Source organism: Nasonia vitripennis, chromosome 2 (assembly GCF_009193385.2).
Source record: "Nasonia vitripennis strain AsymCx chromosome 2, Nvit_psr_1.1, whole genome shotgun sequence".
In the NCBI taxonomy this organism is placed as follows: domain Eukaryota; kingdom Metazoa; phylum Arthropoda; class Insecta; order Hymenoptera; family Pteromalidae; genus Nasonia; species Nasonia vitripennis.
The window spans coordinates 6,812,264-6,827,043 of record NC_045758.1 but is presented as its reverse complement, the minus strand read 5'-3'; the positions used below and the strand labels follow the sequence as shown (position 1 = coordinate 6,827,043).

The following is a 14,780-nucleotide window of genomic DNA, read 5'->3' as shown; positions in this document are numbered from 1 at the left end:
TGTCGCTTCTCTGTTTACATTGTACACGAAGTATCATAAGGTAGCCCAATAAGTTTCCAGTCGCGTAAAGCGGATTGCGTTACAGATTATCGCGCGGAATAAAAGCTTGAGAACATTTTTCACTCCTCGGGGATAGTAAAGATGAACTTTTTTTTTATTTCAAATACACCGGGGAAACGTTTCCAGAGCAAGACTTTGATATCACGACTGCTGGCGACTGTTCTGTTTGAAGATTGTAAATACCTGCGAACAACGTAAATAGTAGCGAGGGCTATATCGTACTATATACACAGCCATCCTCATAACAGTGACTTTTCTTCTCATATAAAAGTAAAATTCCACGGCACGTGCACGCGGCGTATGGCCAGGCCGCAATTTAATAATCTTTATTTATGAAATTCAAATAGCCGCAGAGAGCGTAAACCTCGGAGAAATAAATCTATTTCAGAACAATTTTATCTCTCTCGATTTTCATGCGCGCCTGTGATGCGAGAGAGAGAGAGCGCGCACGCGTATGAAAATATTATTTTTCCCGCTCTCGCGTATATAACGCAGCCGCTTTATTTTAGAAGCGACACTTCTCGCGCGACTTTCTGATAATGTCGACGACGTAGAGAGAGAGAGAGAGAGCAGCGCTGACCTCTCGTTTTATTCCCTCATTTTATCGCTCCTCCCTTAACTTCTGCTGCAACCGACCTATACCCAGCTCTCTGTCCCCTTCTGGCCCTGTGTGTGCGATGCGTTTACGAGCAAAGCTCGACGATTAACGAGTGCTGAGCGCGTTTATCTTTATTTTGCCTGGCTGCTGCAGTTTAGCCGGGGAATTTATGATTTCGAGGCAGAGCTGCGAGCGCGAGCAGGTGAAATTAGAGTCGACGATGCGTGTATTATACCGAAATTGGTGTATTGCGGCTTGGATTCGATGACTGACGTTGAGCCGCAGGTCTATGACACGGAGCTGCAGTGAGCTTTGCTCTCTGATGGGATCGACCGACAGTTACTGAAATGTCTCGGGAACGGATACTGTCGTACCTTTTTCCAAGTTCAAAATTGGATATATTACAATTTTAAATACCTCTTAGTACGCCTTAAAAATTAACTCTACCCCACATCGTACGTACACGTCGTCTCACGCAACAACGACAACAACAACAACAGCCACGGCTCCTACTTCGAGTCAATAATGCATCCTCCGCGGCAGCGAAATATGTCTGCTGCAGTCTTCGCAGCCCCCCGACTGACTCTCCGACGAAACGAGACAAGACAGCGTTCCCGCTTGAAGAATTGATGAGCCCCAACCGGACGCTCAACTTTTCCTCGGAGTAAACAAACGAGACGTGCGCCGCTGATGTCCGGCTGAAAAACGAGAGTTCGCTCTTACTCTGTTTACAGCGATGCAGAGAGGACGATGACGAAAGCTGAAATATTAAAATTGCACGACGTCGATTTGAATTGATCGATTCGCACTGTTATTTTTCTTCTACACTCTCCGGTGCAGCTATAGGGGATGATGATGATGATGATAATAAAAAAGAAAAAATAAAAGCAACGTGTTGCTTCGGCGCTGGTGTTGTTGGGCACAGGAACGGTCAGAGGGTGAATTGTTTTATTCAGGCGTTGTGTGCACTCGTGCATGGGTAATTTTGTTAATTCGGGCTGGAATTACGCGCGGCCGGAGCAGCGGAGCGTAAAAATCAACAACTAACCGTGAAGCTCGATCGATGGGACGGTGATATCGCTAAAAAGCGGCTTAAGCGATGGGACGTATAATATCATTGTTGTCCGATGCTAATTGATGCTGATGATGGCGTTGTCTGTTGGTAATGATGCTATACCTATATTGTCCGTGTGATGCTGGCTTATTCGAGTGTTTTTATTATGTCGACTACGCGAGAGAGACTGCGCACAATGTTGTCGATAAATTCATTTGCGATGGATTCGCGAGAAACGATACCGTGGCTTCGAGTATATTTATTCCTTGGCTTTATATACTCCACTGCGCCGAGAGGACTCTCTGAGCGTCGGTCGTTTAATACTTTTAATCGATTATTTTTAATCATAAAACGCTCACTCATCTCCGCCAAACATTTTATCAAACATCAATTCAATATAATATTCTCACGCGGCGCGGCGCGGCTCCGCATCAAAGACACATTACAGCAGCAAACTCGGCTTCCTTTCTCACAACGCCGTATGCTCACAGTAGCCGAGGTGAACGACTCCAAAGGCGCAGAAATCTCGCTTTATATCCCCGAAGCAAGCTTGCCGCTCTGGAAATTTCAGATTCGATTTCCCCGCAAATATTGGCGTTTCATTACATCGCCTGGGCGAGATCTTTTGTGTAGGCGATAACTCACAGAAGTCGAATCGGGGGCCGCTCTCTCGAGATATCCATCAAAGTTCGAAAGTCGTTTACAATCCATTACCGCGAATTTACTTGATTACTATCGAGAAGCGGTGCGGGTAATATACTCTGGGAAATGTGGAACAGAGTCGCGCGCGATCGAACGCGAATTTCCCGCGCTGAGGAGAGAGCTCGTTTGTTTTTCGGCTAAAAATGCGGCTTTCCATTTCCTTCGCGTAATTAAACCTAATAATAAAATCGACGTTTCTCAAGCTCTGATTATATGTACGATTGGCGTCACGGACGTTTCCTTTTCAATTAAAGGATCGTTCGCGGACTGATATCTGCGATGGTTTTCACGCTTCGATTAACTTAATGATGCCTCGGCGGGCTTAGCTTGTTTTTTAACAAGCCGAACTGACTCTGACAAGAAGACAATACCTCCTGCGACCCATTTCTCGAACGAAGCGATTAACCAAAATAAATCAGGCTCGCCCGTGCGCGTCCAGAAAAGAATTTCCAGCCGCGTAATAACGATCACGTGTGTGCGTATACATATAGCCATCTTTATTGCATTTTCCGCGAGCGGATCCGTTGCTTTTAATGAAGCCTCGCGCCCGAGGGCGAAGGACCGTTTTTCACGAGTGCAAGCTCTCGCGCGGTGTCTTTCAGAGGAACGTGTATAGGCACGTCGCCGTCGGCAACGCATTGTTGTGCTCGGGAACATGTTCGACGGCATGACTTCGAGGAAGCTGTGCGCGTCTATATAGTACTCGAGTCACGTGGGCGCGACATTTTTAGAATTATAAGGCCTCGATGAAAGCTCGGGTTATTATTATTATTATTTTTTTTTTATTGTTACAGTGTTTTTTTATAAAGGCTAGAGAGCGTCGTTTGACAGCGGAATAGTAAAAACTGTATTTCGCTAAAACTTTCGAGCTTTTCTCTCTACGCCTCTAATGGCAAAGTTAGTTCCAAGAAACATTAGCATGTAGAAGTCCGCGATAGAAGCAAAGCCAGACGCATGTGTGTTTATACGCTGTAGCCCAAATGTCTCGCCGCAAAAACATAACGTCCTCCCATTAAGCCCGCGACAACAATCGGCGGTATCTCTCTGTTCTCGGGGCCGGCTGCAAACAGAATCAATAATTTACACTGTATATTCAGCAGAGCTACTCGACTCGCTCTCGACTCCGTATCAGTGAGGCGCACACGCGGCGATAGCGCAGTCAGCCGCACGGGCGCTCGCATATCCTGAATAATTATCAAGCCCGAACATCTTGAAACGCATATCGTTGCGACGCGTGTGTACACCCACGCGTTCGCGCATCCGGAGACGGAGAAAAATTAATTATCGCCGGCGCGTCTTCTGCTTGATAAGGGAATGCCGAGATCGAGTGTGTAGCAGGCTTATTATTGGAGGAGCGTTCTAGACCGCATATTGATGGTGATGTTTTAGGCGAGAGGTGCGAGGTGCGTTAATAGCGAATTTTACTCGGAAAGTACGCTTACTTGGAATTTACAAACTTTTCGTTTCACTGCAGTAGGACAGATGCGCTAGAGCGTAGTGCGTTATGTAAAACATTATATTATATTGTTGAAAAAGGCATTTTTGCTCCGGGCAACAATTCCGAGGAAAAAGTACGCAACAGCGCGTTCCACAAAATCCAACCATCAGCAGCATCCCTTGCAGGTCTTAGACGGTATAATATTCACGTGCTTCGATACACTTGTGTAGCCACTATACACACAGCCAGGCGCAGAGATAGACGGCCGACTGTAATGACGATCCTCTCAACGCCATCTGCTTGTACAACATCTGTCCAGCGTACCTCAATAATGTAATTCAATCAGACATTCCTGCGCGCACCGCCACGACGATACCAGCACGTGCAGCTCGCACCTATACATTATCGCACATCGCGGTTTAAAATATACTTTCGCGCGCGACGGTATCGTCCTACGCTTAATTTTCCCGGGCGTCAATATACTCCTCCGGTGCACAGACTGTCCATCAATTACACATATCGTTAGCTCGCCGATATCGCGAAGGCCACTGCAAAGTCGCCCCGGAGTAGAGAGAGAGAGAGAGAGAGAGAGAGAGAGAGAGTCGCAATTCAATTATCGCAGCGCAAGGGAAAACAAAAGAGGCGGAGATGAATCCGGGATGAGAAAAGAGCCAATGTTCTAATGGGCCGCCGCTAGAATTAACCCAGTTAAAACCAGGAGCTGCTGCAGTGTCGCGGCCCGCGCGCTCTAATGCGCCGCGTTGAAGAAAAGGCAAAGGTCGAGCGAGCGAGGGGAGTTTTTAACTGTGGGGAATCGTTCGACGAAAAAATTCGAGCGTGTCTTTTTGATTGTTTTCGCCGAAGAGTCGAGCGGGAAATTGGATTTGTTTTGCGCGAACGGTTGGATAGAGACGATAAAAATAGCTGCGACACGCTTTTAAAGGGCGTATAAAATGGGATTCGCTCGCGTATAGTGGCTCGCGCTAATGGACGCGCTTGTTTTGAAGAGTGAAAAAATGTGCTGAAGATAGGGCTTTGGTAAAAGTTGCTTACTTCGACGTCTGAGGAATCACGGGAGATTATTCGAAAAATTTGATTCGCGAATGAATTTTCCAATCAACTATATATAGGTATGTGCACTATGTGGGTATACACGAGAAAAACAAGTAGCCATTAGGTGTGAAGCTTTGAAAAATGGAGAGACGTTTGGGGTCGAAAGAAAAATCGAATGAACTGTTATAGTCGACGTCGAATCGCGATGTACCCAATTAACGAAATCCCCGTTCGTGTAATATAAAAGTAGAGAAATTTTTCGGAATCACGTTAGGTAAATATGCATGATGCATTTCAAAATTTTACGAGATATCGATTCGGCCGCTATAACGATTTCCGCTGAAATTCATGAACGGAATGGATGATTTGCATACATTCATTCGAATTTTAACGTATATAACGTAAATCAGGCACAGAGATGAAAATCCTGATTTTTCCATTCGCAGCTTTGAAAATGTCACGAGAAGAGTACGCGCGTCCAATAATTAAATTAATCTTTCATTTTTTTTGTTTTTTTTTTTTGGTGTCATTGAATATTTCGTCAGAGCTTTAATAATTAAAACACAGCGTCAATCATCTGCGCCGCACGTCCTTCGCGTCGAAATATTCATGTTGGAATTACGAAAGCGAATTTTACCTCCATCAAAAATTTGCATTTGAAGTGCTGCTTATGTGTCCATATTTTATATATCTAACTGGAATATCGCATTGGAAACGATATAGAAAAAAAGACGAGTCTTCTGTAACTCGCAATACAACGACAGTACTGTACACGAGACAAAAATGTCAGTACATAATGGGCTCGATAGTTGCAAGCACAATAACATGCCATGGTTTTTATGTAAATACGCATATCGAAATAGTGCAAAACCAATCTCATCTCCCGATGCAGAATCCAATCCAGATACGCACTTGCCATTATAACTTTGCTGCAGCGCGAAACTTTCTCGCGATACAGCTGCGCTGCACAAGCGCGAACTACACACACACAGCCGCAGGGAGAGAGATAGAGAGATAGAAAGAAAAAAGAAGAGTCCGCGCAGCAGTAGCTAGCACACAAAGCCATCGGATTCTTAATCGACGTGCGAACTAGACACTAATGAGGTGACGGATAGCCGCGCACTGGAAAGTCCGAGGGGAAACTCCTCTATAGCCGAGTGCGAAACTAAACGTCCAGAGCCCCGAGAGATAATCGGATTGCTGCACCTACTGCTATTGATGCATCACCGCAATCTCTCCGGCCGATGTACGCTATTTTCTTCGGGAAAAGCGCGAAAAGCACTCCACGTCGATTTCAGCGCAAAAATACGATTACCGCCGCTGATTTTCCTCATCTTCCGAGAGCGAAACGATGTTCCCGGGTTCTCTCCGATCGAGAGTTTATTGCGCGTGCATAAAGCACGGAGAGACGCTGTGGCTGAGAGAGAAACGCGCTTTTCGAGAGTCTATGGAGGGTCTCGGAGTTTTGAGATGAGAATCGATAAGATAATGGGTGACGACTTTTTTATCGCTAATTTTTACATGAGAATCTGGCCTTGTGGACATCACGTTCCTAAACTGATCCTCTCTCGAGTGGACATTCGATGTTATAATCGGAACGAGAGAGTTATGAAAATCCCGCGCGCGCACAGCTTTCGCCTGAAAATTGCCTGCTTTTTCCTCTCAAGGTCAAGAAGCTCCGAATTGATTAACGAGCGATGAATGTATAGGTGCAGAGCTCGATAACGCTTTGTCTGCTATATAAAGACTTCCGATGCGCTTTTTTGTTGGACCTGACGTATTGATTACTCTACATGCGCTTGTATTGTATATTGAGGATCAAGTGCGCGACTTTTTCTAGTGAATTAAGAACGAATTGATCTAGGACGTCAGTTTTAGGATCGACGTTGACGTATTGAAATAGGAAAGTGCATTTCATCAGAGTGAAATAGATTTTTTAAGCGGAAACTTGCATAAAATCGAAAGCACATTCCGCGGATCTTTATGCAGCGTGTTAAAGGTATACGCATTCGAAAGCTCTAGGCGCGTATAATTTCAAATGCCTCGAATTCCAAAATTGTGAAGCTCGCTTTTACAGAATAATTTTAATGCCTCGATTAGATCTGCAATTTATCCTTGTATAAGCGTACGCCTAACAACAACAACAACAACAACAACACCTATTGTATGTACACATTTCGATATTCGAATAATCTCGTCGAGGCAATTTCGACGCAAACTTTCGCTCGCGCTCGCACCTCAGACAGAAACTTTGCGCATATCTAAAATTTCAAGAGTTGAAATCGTCGTACCCGCGCGTGAACGAGAAACCATACGTATGTAGCTATATACATATACGGAGCAGCGATGGCACATCCTCCGGTGAAACTGAATTTTTGATCCGGCAATACGCGGCCCTGTGCATTTGGGCGCCGCGTATAAGGTATTACGATATGGAAATGAAACGTCGCGTTGAGAGAAATTGGACGAGTTAGAGCGAAGTTGCCGGCGGCTGACTTCTACGTCGAGTATATAAGCGTGATTAATGAATTTACGCGCGGAGCTTTGAAATCGCCGATGCGCGCAGTTTTCGCGCACCGAATACACGTTTAAAGTATAATAAGGAAGCAGCGACATGAAAAGCGCTTGAATGCGAATTCCAAATCATGCAACAATGGACTCGGGTCATAAAGCAGCTTTATATTGAAGTAGCGCTCATTGAGCTAAGGCGAATAAAATAACAATATCAGTCGCGATTCTCCAAGTCGTAAAGCGCTGCAGGACACGAGCTCGCTGAAAATCGGCGTCGTGTGCTTTCGGTTCAAGGTCGACGATCCTCCCCAAAAGCACGTAATCCCTTAGGAAGAAGCTGCGCAGGTACGAGCGATCTCGCTCTCTCGCCCCATATGCTGTATACCTACGTCGTAATAATAAGCTCCCGAGACTATACATATAGCATGTATACTCTAGCTGCGATAAGAGAGCACACGCAGGGCTGCATTATTTATAAGAAAATGAGCCGCAGAAGCAATATAACGACTACGCTCTGTTGTGTGTATCATATAGAGCCGGAGGAGAGGTCGCGGCCAGTCGGTCTCCGGGAGCCGGCGCAGACGTTGCGGATAATTGAATGGGGAGACAAGAACGAGAGTCGCTCTCTGAGCTTGTACAGGTGTATATTCGAAGCCTTCGAGCTGTGTACGTGTAGAGAGAGAGAGAGATTTTAAGATTTTTTAAGATTTTAATTGTTTTTTTATTGTTGTACATTGTGTTGTACATATACAATTATAGTATATTATAAAAAGAATAAAAATTTTGTGTAAGGGCGCTAGTGCGTGTGAAGAGTGTGAAATGAGATGAATGAGAATGTGTGTATGTTTGTGTGTTTTCCAGATTGAAGAAGTAATTTTTAGCTGCTTGTTTAAAGTGTGATATGGATAGTGTGTTGCGAAGATGAGATGGAAGGCTATTCCAGAGGTAGGAGGCGCTGATGAAAAATGAATTCTTCAGCGTCTCCGTCTTGAAGGACGGGATGTCCAGTGGAGTCACCTCACCCCTCACAGGCCTGAGCGCGACGTGGAAATCAAAATAGGCTAATAGATAAGTAGGTATTGAGGTGTTGAACATTTTTCTTAGAAAACAGGCCATGAAGTATTTCCTACGTCCGGCGGTGTTAAGCCATTGCAGCTCACGCCTGTAAGGGGAGATGTGCTCGTCCCTCCTCACACCGTAGATATAACGGATCCCCGTATTGACAAGCCTCTGCAGTTTTAAGTCAAGTTCCTGAGTCAGGTCGCAGTAAGCAAGTGAGCAATAGTCAATGAGGGGAAACAGGAGTGCTTGCACTAAATGTTGGCGCAATCTAAGGCTAGTGCTTTTCCGAAAAAAATAGAGACGGTACATTAAAGAGTGAGCACGTTTACAAATTTGTGTAACGTGCTCTTTCCACTTAAGTTTGGAGTCAAGCACCAGCCCCAGGTTGCGCACCGATGATTCAAAGTTGACCTGGGCTCCCCCTATATTTATATAGGTGTTAGCAGTAGAAGGTAGAGCGTTTATATAGTAGGGGGAACCCAGGACGATAGCCTTAGTTTTAGTTACATTTAGTTTAAGTCTATTCAGCGCAGTCCAGCCCATTATCCTCTCGGCGTTAGCGCTCATCTTGACAGAACAGGAGTCAAGCTCTTCGAGGTAGGTAGATCTGCAGGTCATCCGCGTAGATTAGATGGGACACATCTGAATCTAGGCAAAAACCAATATCATTGATGTACAACGAGAACAACAAGGGGCCTAATCGATGGCATCCCACAGGTTGTAATCTCCAAAGCATTGCCAATACTCGCTCCTTTACTTTGTCAAATTTTCAACCTGTCTTTGAGCGAGGCACGCTTTCCTTCTGCCTGGAAGTCATCGCTCGTAAGAGCATTAAACAACATCAACTCTCCAACAGCTGTAACAGACTACCGTCCGATCTCTCTACTTTGTTTCCTATCCAAGGCGCTGGAGTGGCTGGTGCACGATCAAATCTCTGAATACCTTGAAACAAGACTTTATCTTGACAACTTCCAAACTGGTTTTCGCACTGGCCACTGCACGCAGTCCGGCTTAATTAAGCTGACTGATGATGTCAGGCTTGGGAACATCATCATCAGAGAGAGAGAGAGAGAGAGAGAGAGAGAGAGAGAGAGAGAGAGAGAGAGAGAGAGAGAGAGAGAGAGAGAGAGAGAGAGAGAGAGAGATCGAAGGAAGGTACAAAACGCACGTGGAGTATAGTAGCGGATCACATCAGCCGGATGAGCGCTGCGGAACAAGGGTATTATAGTTTCGAGAGAGAAGAGCCGAGTAGCTAGCGCGTCTCCGATAATTTCCTTACCGCGTTATACACAGCACAGTATGCGGATTAGAGTGCGGGGGCTGGTACTCATCTCTCTCTCTCTCTCTCTCTCTCTCGGCTGATCTTGTTTCAGGAATCTTTCGCTTTTTTCCTTGGCATTATCCGATTCTTTTGTGTATGGGGGCTCGTGTGTAATATTTTTTTTCGCATTGAAAAGCTCGCACTCACTGCAAGCTCATTCGTTTTTGCATAAATATACCCTATTATCCGGAGGAAAATGAAAATATAGAATACGTGAAAACGTCAGAACCACGCGGGGAACAATTCGTTTTTGTGTGCAATGAATCTGGTTTTCGAGTGTATTATACGGCCGCGAGCTTTCGACGAAAGCGGCCCTGCACTCGAAATACATGGGATTTAAAAATAAACCTGGCGGTATAATTGCACGCGGAGAGTCAACAAAGCCCGACAAAAGAATATTCCATCGAAACTCGAAAGGGGTTCAATGCTCGTGTCCTAGTTGATTCAGCGATAAGATAAGGGAGCGCGCCGATGAAAGGAATACGTTAGTGCAGAGCGTCAGAGAAAGTCCCGATTTGGAATTCGTGAATAAGCCTATAGATTCGTTGATGGTAATGACGTTAACAAGCTCTTTTTTGGTCTATACAATTGTATGAAAGTTATTTTAGACGCGTAATCAGTTTTTCAGACAAAGCGATTGCATATAGTTGATAAATTCCCTCAATACTAAAATCGACCCACGAACAAGCGGCAAATATATAGAACAGCCTGTGCATTATACACTACTTCGCCGGAGCGAGGCGCAAAGCGAGCAAACTATTAAAATTCGACGCATCGTCAAATCTGTCCGACCTGCGGTTGCATGAAAATTTCATGCATCGCGTAAAATCATTCGGCGAATCTACCCACCGGCGGTCGGGTGTAATGTGCAAGATAGCGAAGCGCGCGTGATTTAAGTGCGGCGCCGAGGCTTAAAAGCTCGTCAAGTGAAAAGAGCTGCATTGGTGTATCGAGGGATGCAGATGCTTTTTAAATCCGAGAAAATTTCCGAATTCCTATCAGCGTAAGATTTAGAGTGCTGCAAGTAGAGTGTGTAAAGTAGTAGAGCAATTTATTATTGCTGAAGAGTCGTTGCAGGAATGCACCTGTTTGAGAAATGATAATACAAGCTAGTAGGAATTCTAGAATAATAAAAATATTCTGTGAAACGTATCTTGATTATTGATCACTGCAGTCTGACGACTAGACGGGTCAAGGGAAATGTCTTGAGAGCGTCGCTAGTTCTTCATAATGCTAACTGCGCACACTACTGATCTATTGCATTCATTTGTGATTGACTGGGACAGGTTTGCTTTGAAACTGAAAGAGCTTGGGTATTCTTCTTCTTTCAAGATCTAAAAGCCGTTACAAAGTCCTTAAAATTCCGGATGCATGTTCTAAAGATTTCAAAGGGATGTTTATTTTGTCATCTTGAGAATATAGCGTGACTGTACTGTACAATGGAAAAGCGTGTCTATAAGTCGAGGGTACTCGAAACGTATACACCACTCATAGACTCAAGGAAAAGAGGAAGAAGTACTTGTTAATGAAGATTTATGACGCTTTCTGATACAAAAGGGTCCCCACACTCTGCCGCGACTATTGCCGGGTAATTGACACAGATTTTAACGGATGATGGGGGTGCCGACGAAACATCAATTCCCGCCTATGAAAGAGCAAGGCGAAAAAGGCTTCGAGCTGTCGTGAAAATCTTTTCTGAAGTTTTCCATTTTTTGCTAACCAAATAGTTAGCCATTGCTTATTCACACCTTCATCCTCGCGCTCAGTTCACTCTAAATGCTCATCAAACTGTATCGGTATACCCGAACGTCGCAATAAATAATAAAAAAGATCATCATCAATGATTCTGCCAATATTCCCAGAGCCTCAGCGTCAGTTCCACCTCATCCCCCATGTAATTCTCTTGCGTTTCCCAACTCCCGTGCGAGCTTACGCAAGCTCCGCACCGCACGAAGCTTTAATGCACAAGCCGAGCAAGAAAGCTCGCTCGGCAATATTAATTTCCCAGATAAGTGACGCCGACCGACGCGACGCGCATACAACGATCTATGCGCCGACGAGCCTGCAACGATGCGTATACTGATATGTGCCATACCGATGCTTGGGTGCTATTGTGCGCAGCTGCTCTGCCGGAAGGAAGAGCCGCTTTGACGATGTGCGCCATACCGATGCTTGCGGAAGACTGTTTTCGCCAGGCCGCAAGCTCGTACACGTCGAAAATCAGAGTAAGTACGGGAAAGGGATGCGTTTATCTGTCAGAGGTCTTTTTTCGCCAGTTTTTAAAGTGTAAGATACATACACTTTGAGAATGGATCGATAAAGAAGTTGAATGCGCACCGAAAAATAAAGTACAGATAAAGAAGTGCCTCGCTACATGTACATAGACTGCAGAACTTTAAGAGCAGTCATTCGCCCTTCAAATACGTTGATATAGGATAAAATTCAATCGACGACGCGCGCTTGCGCGGATAAAACAATTTTTTTCCCTATCTCGAATCACGCTACCAAGGCTCGTAAAAGTTACGTACACACACGCGCGCGCGTATGCGTGTATACAGGTGGATCTCTCCCTCTCTCTGCCCGATGGACGGATTTATTGCTCAGAATAACCCGCTCGCGACACGCCGCCATATACGCGAGCCGCGTATGTCGTTTATTATCGCGCGATATATTCGACTTTGAAAGTACACGACGATTGTCACACGCGACGTATCTCTCGGCGCGGGAGTGTTTTTCTTACGTCGAGCGACTCTTGCATTTCGAATTGTGAGGAACTGCGCGCGTTTTACGAGCTGCGATTTTTAATGTGCGACACGTGGTATCTGCAGGGACATTAATCCCAAGGAATTTAATTCCGACGTATAAATCAGGCGCTTAATTAAACGGGATTATAATTCGTTCGATAGGATAGCGAAATTAATTCGAAATGATTGTAACTCGCTCAGCTGAATCTCGCGCAGTGTGTATAGAGCGGCGGCAATTAACCATACGGTTAAGCGGACCGGATCGTAATTGAATGCAAATTTCTAGCTTTCGCCGATCCGCCGATGATATTCCACATCTTCGATGTGAAATATAACGCAGCATATGCATCTCTGCGAAACAAAAAACATTAAAGATAGAATAAAATCCACGGAATTCCCGTCCGCTGCAACCGCGACACTCTCGCGTAAATCGCGCAGATATCAGAGAGGATGTATAAAAATGCCCGGTATATACGTATATATTTCAACCTTCTCGAGCTCGCGAGTGGCGTTAAAAAGCCAACCGCGCGACACGTATATAAAGAATTCCGGAGCGATATAACGTCGCCGAGGCGCCAAGCGAAGAACAAAAAGGCGCGAGGATCGAATCTCCATCGAATTTCACGCCATCGGCTTGCATCCAGCCTCGTATGTACCCACCCCGTCCCTTCCTCCGCGTCTTTTTATTCGATGCTTCGACTGCTCTCTATGTACGACGACGCGCAGCTATATCTATACGCTGTGGCGGCGCCGCGCGATAAACGCGAGAGAAGTCTAGAGGGTGGAGCTTTTCCCGCGTCGAGTAATAGCTTTTCAATTACGCGGAGACACTTTCGAGTGGGTACGGCGAACTTTTTCGACGGTCCCGGATTGACTTGGCTACTACTGCGGATCGATTGATGGAATATTTAAAGCTCGTTATTTTTCCACTCGAAGCGTCGCGAGGGAGTGTAGAATCCAATTAAAGCGCTGGGTATGATAATTAATAATTATCCTCGCGATCGAGTCGCGTTATTATTCGCGCTAAACAATCCTTATATTACGCAAGAGCCAATTATACACCTCGTGATCTCTGCGGCGATTATTCCACCAAAGCGTACATATAGTAAAAAGCTCCGGCTGCATAATGCACGTGCCGACACGTCTCCCGTAGAAAATAGCGTTCCGCGATCCAAAAGATCGTTAACGTTAACTCGAGCTGACTATCCTGCTTTTCTTTTACGATCGGCGGTATATACACACGAGGCTACATTTACGCATAGCCGCGAGAGCTTCCTTCGATTGATCCGCTGCTGCTGCACTGGATACACGAGCCTTTTTTCCTCGGATCGGCAAAGCGCTGCAGCTTTTACGAGCTTATGCGGCCGCGCGCGACTCTATGGTATTTTCGTGTGTATGCGATATAGAGACGCGTTTGCTTGTCTTTGTCGCCGCCACTGCTGCGTTTCTGGTTTTTGCTTTTTGTGCAGCAGGACGCGTGTTTTTTACGCGCTCGCGCGGGAGTTATACGAGTATCTCTTTTGAGAATCAGAGGTCCGCGTATTCGGTGTATTGTTTCAACGTGAAATCAAAACTCGAACGTCGGAAGGACGTATACGTTCGATGTGCTGCGAGTATAAATAATAAACGTTATACAATAGTAAGAATAAAAATATAAAAATTCAGTCGAATATCGCTACTCTATCTAACTGATATACATAAGTATATAGGCTCTTGCCACCGAGCGAAATCGAATCGTGAGTCGGTCGCCTGGAAATCTAATTATTCGAATCTGCGCGTGAAGACGTTTTCGCGTGGCCTCTATAGCGGAGCTTTCATATACATATACCTCGATCGCCTATACTGCAGTGAATTTTACATCCGGACTCGTCTCTATAATCAAACTCGTGTGTGTATACTCGCGTAAGATTTATCGCCCGGAGACTCGTGCCAAATAGCAGGGTCGTTAAATAAAAAATGCGCACATTCCGATCCGCAAGCTCTCGCCAAAGATGCAAAACTTTTCGCGACCCCTATCTTCGCGCTTTATTTTGAAAAATTTTAAGTACTCCATTCGCGAACTTTCCTCTCCGACTATACTATACATCGCTCTGGTTCGCAATAAAATAGAGCTTGCGGAAACCGCCGGTGAAAATACACAGTCCCGCTCGTAATTCACGACAAGTGGACGCGCGTGCGGCACTGTGGGGTATTATAGGTATATATACGTACGCGCGGTTGAACTTTTACGCCCGACG

General features: G+C 45.3%; 1 protein-coding gene across 2 annotated transcripts in view; it reads right to left on the bottom strand.

Annotated features, from left to right (window-relative positions):
- The window catches only part of LOC100123103 (probable 18S rRNA (guanine-N(7))-methyltransferase), a 48,066-nt gene that overhangs the window by 31,208 nt on the left and 2,078 nt on the right, over positions 1–14,780 (bottom strand). The gene's annotated exons all lie outside the window — the stretch shown is intronic.